An 11,703-nucleotide genomic window follows, 5' to 3' on the forward strand; every position below is an offset into this window, starting at 1 on the left:
TTTTTGGCAGGCATCAATTAAAGTACTATATCTTCCCCAGTGCAAAGCACACCTTAAAAGCATTCAATTATCTCAAAAGCCTCCTGGTCTATTGGTCATTGGTCCAAAGTCCTCTTCTCTGATGATAGCAAATTCAGCATCTCATTTGGAAATAAAGGTCCCAGAGTCTGAAGGAAGAAAGGAGAGGCCCATAACCCAAAATGCTAGAAGTACACTGTGAAGTTTCCACAGTCTGTTATGGTTTGGGGGTGCCCTGTCATCTTCTGGTCTTGGTCCATTTTGCTTTATAAAGTCCAGAGTCAACGTAGCCGTCTATCAAGAAATTTTACAGCACTTCATGCGTCCTTTGGCATATCAGCACTTTGGAGATGCTGATTTCATTTTCCAACAGGACTTGACACCACCTGCTCACTCAGCTAAAAATACCAAAGGCTGGTTCAATGACCAAGGGATTCATGTGCCTGATTGGCCGTCAAACTTACCTGACCTCAACCCCATGGAAAATGTATTTGCCATCGTTAAGATGAAGATGAGAAACTTGAGACCGAGCAATGCATTAAAAGCTGAAGGCTGTTATTTAAGCATCCTGGTCTTCCATAACACTTGAGCAGTGCCACAGGCTGATATCATCCATGCCACACCGTATACTTTTCTGATGGCTGACATTCCATTGATTTAAACGCCTCTTTCTGTTTATTTCAGGTGATATTCAACATTTTTGAGACTCGGGTTTTGCGGTTTTCATGATAACACATCTTCTTCTTTTCCTTTCGGCTTTTCCCTTCAAGGGGTCGCCAGAAAAACGTTTTATAGCATCTAAAATAGCCAAAACACGCAGTATGATATTTTTATTCAAATGCAAAACACCAATAAAATGACTTAAAGTGTCTAAAATCTGCAAAAAAATTGAGCTGCAAATTGGGCATTTTCAGAAAGTCCCGCCTCCGGTTTGTGACGTCACGCCAAGACGTCTTGCATTGCTTGAGAATCAAAACAATGGCTTCAGATTCGGAGAATATGCTTCCTTGTTACACCTCCAGTTACGAATATGATGCAAGTAGTTCTGAAGAGGAAAGCATAAATGTTTGTAATCGATTAAAGAATTTATTCCATGCCATTTTGAGGCAACATTGGGGAGAAACGATCACCAGAAAAGAGGCACAAAATGGCGCCCTCCGTTTCCACAGGCTGATAAATTCCTTATATGGAGCTTGGACGCCCTCTTCTGGCGGCTTTTGGGCGCAACACGAGGTCCCCAGACCAAACAAGTACAGCAAAATACATTGACGTGATGGAAGGACTGCTACAATGTGTTTTTTTTTTCAGTCAGGGGGCGTTCCTTTAGTGACGTCACGTACGGACTCGTCACCAACTCAAAAACAAGACTTCCTGAATATTCAGCGGGAGTCTTAAAAAGTAAAATATAGCTATATGTGGTGGAATCTCTGTAAAATACGCTCAGTAGAAGTGATTTTACAAATTATGGACACAACTTGTCCGGAGGCGTAGGTTGTCCTTTAAGTCCACAATGATAGTGGTACAGTGGTCGACTGGTCTTACAGTTCGAAGGTTGAAGGTTTGGGGCTTCATGTGCGGAATGTACATGCTCTCTCATGAGGTCATATAACGGATAGATGGAAGTTTGTAATAGTATCATGACATGAATGGCCTTACAATGCAATGGAGGTCCTGGAACCTAATTCCGGAATGCTGTCGTCAAACACACCAGATGGCAAGAAGAGTCCATAGCCTTGCACTTTTGTAACCCTGAAGCAATCTAAAGGAAAACCTCCAGTCGACATCATTATTTGATGCCTCGACGGTGACAGCTGAGTTGGAGGAAAGAACTAAATCAAGTTACAGGACAGTCGGATAGAAATGAACTTCATCCTCTCTTTTCTTTAACGCCCGATGCAAAATGTGCTTACGCCGTGTCTCCAACTGCTGTGCAGTCTCGAGGGTCCCCGGTGAGCAGCTCCCCCTACGCCTGTCACCTCGACTAAGACTGGCCCGCATCAGCGGGAACCAGAGCCGGAGTTAGCTGTAGCTTCCCCACTCCTCCTGTCACCTGTCCCCGTGCAGGACCAAGGTGACTTTAATTCCCTCCTGTTGAAAAAAAAATGTCTACTCAGTAAGGCAAACATCAGAGCGTCAAAGTGGCTAACCTTTCTCCGTCCTTTTCCCTCATTTGTTATTTCTGGCTTCTTCTGTTTATATTCCTGCAGTTTAACCATTGCTCACCCTCTGTAGCATTCGCATGATACATATAAAAGTACTGAATATATTGCTCTGCCGTGTAAATGGCATGAAATTAGGAACACAGATATATATATATTTTTTTTTTCTTAATCTTTCAACATTTACTAGTTGGACCAACGTCACTTTTTTGTATTTTAACTGACATCAGAAAAACGTTTTATAGCATCTAAAATACCCAAAATGATGATGTATGATATGTATGATGTAGGATATTTTAATCAAATGCAAAACACCAATAAAAATGACTTAAAGTGTCCAAAATCGGCAAAAAAATTGAGCTGCGAATTGGGCATTTTCAGAAAGTCCCGCCCCGAGTTTGTGACGTCACGCCAAGACGTCTTGCATTGCTAATGAATCAAAATAATGGCTTCAGATTCGGAGAATATGCTTTCTTGTTCCACATCCAGTTATGAATATGATTCAAATAGTTCTGGAGAGGAAAGCATACATGTTTGCAATTGATTAAATAATGTATACCGTGCCATTACGAGGCAACATTGAGGGGGGATGTCTCAACGAAAAAGAGGCACAAAATGGCGACCTCCAAAATGGCGAAAACAAGACTTCCTGAATATTCAGCGCGAGTCTTAAAACGTAAAATATAGCTATATGCGGTGGAATCTTATTAAAATACACTCAGTAGAAGTCATTTGAAGACATTTTACAAATTATGAACACGACTTGTCCGGAGATGTCGGTTGTCCTTTAAATAGAAAGCTAGCTAGCTAATAGATAGCTAGTCGGATATGCTTAATGTGAAACTCAAGGCTATCCGTCTTATTCCTGTACGACATGTTAGGTAAAGAAGAATGAATTGGCTCTTTTCCACACTCCTTTCTTGCCATCCAAACGCAATTGAAATCCCGCTTGTCCCGCTAGAGAATTATTTCACTTGTTACTGTTCATTGGCTTGAGGCAGACCAATATGGATTCCATTCAATATCTGTATCTCAGCTGAGGGATGTTGGGATTCAAAGTCTGCTGTTATTTTTTTTCCCCCACACTGTCACTTTTGACCAATGACAGGCAGTTACAACTCCCTGTTACACATTTTCTGGAATATTGTAGGTTAAATCTTGTAATTGGAGTTGCGCATCTGTTTGATTAAAATAACAGCTGGTCAACCTCTTCAGTACGAGTTCTGAGGGACCAGCGAATACACTTGTGACACAAGCAAAAATGATATACAGTTAGTCATGAAATAACCAGCAAAAAAAATGTATTTCACAATATTTATTTGAAGACATCTTGCAGCGGTTTAAAGAACAGGAAAACTACCTTGACCACCTGCCTTGACTCAATGCCTATTGCTAAAAGCTAAAATACCGTGTTTTCCGGTGTATAAGGCGCAGCCAAAAGCCTTTTTTTCAAACGATAACCCTGCGCCTAATACACATTTCCCACCATAGAAGAAGTGTGTAACCACAGCCTCTACTGTAGTGCCTTATAATGTGATGTGACTTATATTTGGAAATGTTTTATCTATGTATATATTATATTTGGAAATATTTTTTCATTCATTGATGTTGCGCCAGCTAAACAGAACACAATTGATGAGGAACTAGATAAAATTATCACAGAGAAAGCACCTCCTACAATAAAACGACTTTATTATACAGTACAGTTCATTTATTTAATTATAATACCATAGCACATTTACTACACATAAAATAAGGTAGATTTGGTGTAGTTTTAAGGTTTAGAAAATTAGAAAGTAGAAATTAAGTTTTATGGGGACCTCGGAAGGGATTATTGTTATTTTAATGGTTTCCTATGGAAAATTAATTTTGGGGATACACACTTTTCACCTTACACACTCTGTCTGGGAACCAATTAAGTTTGTAAACCAAGGTATCACTGTATATTGTATTGTAAATGTAATTAAAATAATAATAATAATAATAATAAATAAGAGCATAACACAACAGCACACAGCACAAGAGCGTAACACAACAACCCTACAAAGACTGATATGAAGCAGGAATAAAACTCAAAGCAAACTGACGAGACAACAAGGAACACCTGGACATTATGCAAAGGGTTGAGGAAGCTGATTGGTTAACACAAAACACGTGACGCAAACAGGTGAGACACATGAGCAAACAAAACCAAATATAATCTAAACAAAAACAGAATCATCACAATCACAAGATAAAATGATTGATTACTAGCTTTTGTGTGAGTGCTAATATTCCCATCAAAAATATTCATTCAAAATGCCATTCACATTACAGACGCTCCCCACCTTACGAACGAGTTACGATCCTAGCGGGTCATTCGTCAGGTGAATTTGGTCGTAAATTGCTCCAGTGCTATATTTTTAACGGGATGTATGTTAAAACAGTCACACACTAAATTGGGAAGTATAAAACACAGACGCTCTAATAGTCGTAAAATAAATTCACACCTACTGTAGTACGACGACTGGGTCTTCAGGAAGACATTAGCGAAGCTGCTGCCATGACGTTCTGTCCACCTGGAGCGTCAACTGGTAGGAGGGATTTCGTCCCCGCCCACATAGTCACCACAGCCAATCGTAAGCGAGCTCGGTGAATCGGGGGCCTGTAATCGTCAGCAACACCTCAACGCTGATTGGTTCGCCTTCGTGTCCGTCGCGTAAATATCCAGCCCAAGAAACCTCCAACGCGTCTGTGTGCGTGCGTGTGCGTGACGCACACTAAACAGGCCAATCACAAGCGAGTTTGGCCTGAAAAAATAATCTAATTTACAGCATTTCTGTTCAACCATTTTTTCGACATACAGTACCCGCAAAAATATTCGTATGTACCGTTTTTTAAATGTTCGTTAACTTTGGAGTGTGTCCATTAGTAATGGGAATTCCGGCACTCACGCCAGCGTTCACTCCACCCGGAAGTAACTCAAATAGAATAATAAGACAACATTAACAGTTATGATTGGTCAGCATTTTGTCTAAAAAAAGCACACACACAATGAGGACTGAGCAAAATAATTGTGAAAATTATTAAATAATGACCAAATAATGACACAGGAACCTTTGACCTAATCCCAATGATGAAAAGTCCTATTTTCTTGGCGGCCATTGAACACACCGCGCAGAACGTCGTTTCCAAAGCAGCTACGACGTTGCAGTTAGTTCCAATTTGCCAATATTGCCTTACATGTATGTATGTCAATTCCAGAGTGTGAATTTCAAGACTTAAAAGGGGTGATGCATGTGTTTTCCTTCAAAATTTGCCATTAACACGGATCAACACGAAATTTTCAGACCAAACAAAGTACCCAAAATGCATTGTGTGCGGTGATGTCACGTACGTACTCGTCACCAACTCAAAAACAAGACTTCCTGAATATTTAAGTGCGAGTCTTAAAACATAAAATATAGCTATATGCCATGGAATCTTTGTAAAATACGCTCAGTAGAAGTCATTTCAAGTGATTTTACAAATTACGGTGTTGGGTAGACAGGTGGTATGATGACGATGCCTGACCTGACCGAGAAAGCGACACACAATGCATTTTGGGTACTTTGTTTGGTCTGAAAACTTCATGTTGATGGCGAAATTAGAAGGAAAACACATAAATAATGAGATGGTGGTTGCACTAAGACTACTATATGATACTAGTTGACACAAATTCCCAGCAGACAAATCAGCCAATTTCCAACGGAGCTTGGACGCCATCTTGTGCATTTTCTGGGACGCTACATTGGAGTACAGATGCCTCAAAATGAGACGGAAGGACTTCTTTAATCGATTGCAAACATTTATGCTTTCCTCTTCAGAACTATATGAATCATATTCATCAGTGGATGAGTAACTCTGAAGCTTTTGTTTTGATTCTAGAGCAAGGCAAGACATCCTGGGGTGACGTCACGAACAAGGGGGCGGGACCTCCTGAAACTCTCCATCTCCAACTACTTCAAAATGTTGAAGTAGTTTTGGGACACTTTAACTCATTTTTATTGGTGTTTTGCATTTGACTAAAAATATCAGCCTGCGCGCTTTGGGTATTTTGGGTGCTATAAAACGTTCTTGTCCTGGTTCATATCAGTCTTTGTAGGATTGTTGCGTTACGCTCTTGTTTATTTATTCATTATTATTATTATTATTATTATTTTTTTTAAATTACATTTACACTACAATACAATATACAGTGATACCTTGGTTTACAAACTTAAATGGTTCCCAGACAGAGTGTGTAAGGCGAAAAGTGTCTATCCCCAAAATTAATTTTCCATAGGAAACCATTAAAATGACAATAATCCGTTCCCAGGTCCCCATAAAACTTATTTTTCTACTTTCTAATTTTCCAAGCCTTAAAACTACACCAAATCTACCTTATTTTATGTATAGTAAATGTGCTATGGTATTATAATTAAATAAATAAACTGTACTATATAATAAAGTCGTTTTATTGTAGGAGGTGCTTTCCCTGTGATAATTTTATCTAGTTCCTCATCAATTGTGTTCTGTCTTTTAAAGCTCACAATGTCGGATTTCATTACGGGTCGATTTGTCTATTCTCGAACTTGAAGTTTGGAGTCCCGGTTTTTGAGCAACCTGCAGGAGAAAAAAAAACATCTTGAGTGTGTCTCCTGGACAATGGTAGCTGAAAACCTGTTTTGATTTCATTTAATGGGATAAAAACCTGATGAAATGGAACAGTTGTATTGAGTGTGCACTCACACCGAGCACAACAACAACAAAAAAGGACAGCAAGAGCAAGAGCGATTGCACTGAAATATTTTTTTGTGTTTTTTTCCATTCTCTTGAGCACAGCTAGCACGGCGCACACAGGACTCCCGCTGTGATAAAAGGAGGGAAAGCAGACATCAAACTATGCTTGTCCACCTGCTGTCTTCACTCCTATTCATCATGACATGAACCTGTCAAACAGGCTTTGCGTCGCTCATTTCTCGCCGTGATCCATTTCCCAACATGAGACCAAAAAAAAAAGGGGGCAATCCGCTGTGATTGCTGTCGCTCACATACTGGTCGCAGATAAAGATCAGGGGGAAAAGTGAAAATTGAACTAAAGTAACACATTCATTAGTTCCAGCTAGCTCTTGTTGAGTGCAAATAGGGTGTCGCGGATAAGCAGAATGTTAAAATACACTTTTCAAAGGAGGAAAGTTAGAAACAATCAGCATTAATCGATGAAAAGGATTCTTCAGCCGTCATCTGTACTTCTTTTGAAGGTGTCGGTTGTTTCGTTACTCATCCGAAAGGCTTCGTCAGCGAGCTAAAGTTGTGCTGTCGATGAGAAGGTTTCTTCAGCCGTCATCTGTACTTTTTTTTGAAGGTGTCGGACGTTTCACCACCTATCCAAGAGGCTTCGTCAGCGAACTAAAGTCTTACTGTTAGTATCGGCCCTATAATAGGGCCGATACGACCAGTAAGACTTTAGTTCCTTCCTTATCCTTATGTCTGGACAGTAGGGATATATATATATATATATATATATATATATATATATATATATATATATATATATATATATATATATATATATATATATATGACGGAAACTACCAGCAAAAAAAATTAGTTTGCTGATGAAGCCTCTTGGATAATAAGCGAACCGTCGGAAACCTTCAAAGAAGTACAGATGACAGCTGAATAAATCTTCTCATTGATGAACTACTCCTGTACGACTGAGAGCTTACACAGACATATTTTTGTAGTAACATACTGTATGTAGTATTCTCTCCAGTTGTACATGTACATATCTCTATAGAGCATATATTTTATTAAATGTTTATTTTCAAGTACAACCTAATACATGTTACTTATAGAAGCCTAAAAGGACGACCGACGTCTCCGGACAGGTTGTGTCCATAATTTGTAAAATGTCTTCAAATGACTTCTACTGAGCGTAATTTACAAAGATTCCACCGCATAGAGCTATATTTTACGTTTTAAGACTCGCGCTGAATATTCCGGAAGTCTTGTTTTTGAGTTGGTGACGAGTACGTACGTTACATCACTGAAGGAACGCCTCTGACCGAAAAAAGGACACATTGTAGCAGTCCTTCCATCACGTCAATGCATTTGGCTGCACTTTGGTCTGAAAACGTCGTGTAGGACCAAACAGAGGCAGAAGAGGCCGACCAAGCTCCATGTAAGAAATTAATCAGCCTGTGGAAACGGGCTGATTAATTCCTTACACGGCTTTGTCGCCATGTTCTGCCTTTTTTAGGTGCGACATTTCCCACACCTGATGCCTCAAAATGACACAGAATAAATTCTTTCATCGATTGCAAACATGTATGCTTTCTTCTTCAGAACTATTTGAATCATATTCATAACTGGATGACTAACAAGAAAGCATATTCTCCGAATCTGAAGCCAGTGTTTTGATTCTCAAGTAAGCAAGACGTCTTGCTGTGACACCACAAACATTTTTAATTGAAGTACTTTTTAGACACTTGAAGTAATTTTTATTGGTGTTTTGCATTTTACTAAAAATATCATAGTGCGTGTTTTGGGTATTTTAGATGCTATAAAATGTTTTTCTGATGTCAGTTAGGAAACAAAAAAAGTGACGTCGGTTGTCCTTTAAAGATACATACATACAAAATATAGCATTGAAGCAACTTACAAACAAATTCAACTTACGAACTACCGTTGGGAACGTATCTCGTTCATAAGTTGGGGAGCGTCTGTTGTATTATTATTATTATTATTATTATTATTAGTAGTAGTAGTAGTAGTATTGTTATTGTTTGTTATTATTATTATTATTAAAGCTAAGCTATTATTGTCTTACCTGACTAACCGATAATATCGATTTTTTTTCCCCGTATATTTTCAATAACTAAACCAGACAACTGGTGGCACTCATTCATATTGACGATCAAATTCAATGGTTGATTGTTTCGGACATGAGCCCTTTCCGACAGCCGTACTGCAGTGCTGTATTGAAACGATACTATCTAAGTGTGACGGGTGTCACAACAGTGACTGTCTTCATCTCCACGATGCTGCCGTATTAATGAAGACGAGACGCGTGGATGTGTCTTTTTATTTCTTTTATTTCTGCAACACAGTATGGCAGAAGGGATGGGTGAAGTCGCACGGGTTTCGTCTTGTGATTAACCTGAATCTCCTCGAGATTGTTCTCAAATGCAAAACATTGTAGATAACAAAACAGAATTAACAACGTGTGATCGTATAGTGGTTGTTTACAGAAAAAGAGAAAACAACACGAGTTCACTGTTATTTACAAGATGTCCCTGAACGCATCATGGGCGGAGACTCGGCAGAACACGCGGTGCGCTTGTAATGGCTGGCGCACAGTTCAACCCGCTACGGACACTCACGGGCAAATGAAACACGACACAAGAAACTAAATATTGTTCAATAAAAACGAAATGAAACAATTGTTACCTGCAACACAGTATGGCAGAAGGGATGGGTGAAGTCGCATGGGTTTCGTCTTGTGATTAACTGCGCAATAGAAAAGCACATGTGCTCCAAAGTTCCACTCGACAAAACGTGAAGTAAATAATGACACAAAAAGTAATCTGGACTCGAAATGAATAAGGGAACTAATTAGATAACACTAGACAGTACAAAAGGGGAAACAAAATAAGATATTGTCATGAAAATGCGCGTTAATCAAGACCAACAGAAAATTGCGACTCACCCTGAATCTCCTCGAGATTGTTCTGGAAACTATGGGCGGGACATAGTGCCAAACTGCGCGCCGTTGCGTCACTTCCTTCATAATTGAATAAACTAAGTGTACAACTCCGTTACATAAGAACCTCATGTGGACTACTTTAGCATCTGGCGGAGCTCATTACAAGACACCACACGTCTCTCAGCATGTGGAGGCAGAACTTCTACTTGTTCATATTTTCACCTCATTTTCAAACTCATTCGCACCATTTGCTGTTGGTGACCTGTCATGACATCATCACTTAGCAACGTGCGGGAGGGAAGCATCCGCTAAGCGCTGGGAAATTTGCGTTTTTTTGCAATTCATTTGAGTGATTTCATCATTTTTTATTTTTTATTTTCGGGGCGATAACATTACGAGCGCTGAATGAATGGTGTCTCGTGCGCTTGATTTTGTTTGTCGCCCGTTTGAAGCGAAGCTATGAGAGAATCGTTGCATCATGGTGCCACATTCTTGTTAAGATATTTTCATCCAAACAACACTTAATTAGCCTTATTTGTTGCGATCGTGCGACTTGTTTCTCGACTCTGATCTCTTTCGACATATATATCTTGGCTTACGAACTTAATTGGTTCCCAGACAGTGTGTAAAGTGAAAAGTGTGTATCCCAAAAATTAATTTCCCATAGGAAACCATTTAATTGAGAATAATCCGTTCCCAGTTCCTCATAAAACATAATTTTCTACTTTCTAATTTTCTCAACCTTAAAACTACACATAATATACCTTATGTTATGTATAATAAATGTGCTACTGTATTATAATTAAAGAAATAAACTGTACTGTGTAATAAAGTCGTTGTATTTACCTGTGATGGTCGTTGATGGCTTGATGGAATTGAGTGGCCGGTTTCCTCAGCATTAAAAACTTGATGAGGAACGTAGACTTCTCCTTTCACCATCTTGAGGAATGATCCCTTATAGGTGCTTTCTCTGTGATAATTTTACCTAGTTCCTCATCAATTGTGCTCTGTTTAGTTGATAGCTTTTTGCATCAAGTGTACAGATGGCTTGTGCGGGTTATTTGTGGAGCCTGATTGATGGGATATTTTAACCTTGCAGTCTACACTCTGCCATTGAACTATCAACATTGAAACTCTCTCACTGTCGTCTGTCTGTCCCAGCCCCTCACTGCTGCGTTCTTGACCAATCACATGGCTTTAACCGAAGGCTGGAGGCAGGGAATAGAGGACAAAAACAGTCGGCTGCCTTTTGTTGTTGGATGAACGGGCTCGCTCGAGAACGACACATCACTCGTTGAGGCTGCTCCGTGTACGAAAATAAAAAGTTCGTATGCCAAGGTAACGTTTGTATGCCAAGGTAAAATTTTCAAAAATGTAACGTTCGTAAACCGAAAAGTTCGTAAGCCAAGGTATCACTGTATTTTTGGGGGACTGATTTGCTCGCTGATGATGAAACAGACTTTGTTCACGGCCTTTGAAGATTCAAGCATATTCATCCGCAATGAATCGATCCTTTTCCTTTGGCTACAACGCTTCTTCTTGCGTAGCTCTTTACTAATCCTTTCCAATGTGTCATGTTCATTCTTCCAGAAGCCCGATAAAAGCGTTTCATTAGCCCGCTTTCGCTCTTATGCAAAGCTGGAAGTCAAGCAGGCCTTTATTCACTGTTTCTTTGCGTCTTTTGGACAGGCTCTGATTCTCCCTGGTACAGGTGATATTGTTGATGCGGCTCATGGCAGTCATTCACCTCAAAGATGGTCTCCTCTTAGAAGCTTGATGAATACTGAATAGTAAAGCAAGGATCAAACAGCCCCAACA

General features: G+C 39.6%; 1 long non-coding RNA gene across 2 annotated transcripts in view; it reads right to left on the reverse strand.

Annotated features, from left to right (window-relative positions):
- Positions 1–9,690, reverse strand: part of LOC148901079 (uncharacterized) — a 199,575-nt gene extending 189,885 nt beyond the window's left edge. For both annotated transcript variants that reach the window (XR_016118180.1, XR_016118178.1), the window contains exons 1-3: positions 9,630–9,690; positions 4,671–6,800; positions 1,929–2,106 (exon numbers count right to left, since the gene is read on the reverse strand). This is a non-coding gene — a long non-coding RNA (uncharacterized LOC148901079). The remainder of the gene's footprint in view (positions 1–1,928; positions 2,107–4,670; positions 6,801–9,629) is intronic.
- Between the last annotated feature and the right edge of the window lie 2,013 nt (positions 9,691–11,703).

The sequence above is a fragment of the Hippocampus bargibanti genome, linkage group LG02, assembly GCF_051943395.1.
Source record: "Hippocampus bargibanti isolate YZ-2025 linkage group LG02, ASM5194339v1, whole genome shotgun sequence".
NCBI lineage: Eukaryota > Metazoa > Chordata > Actinopteri > Syngnathiformes > Syngnathidae > Hippocampus > Hippocampus bargibanti.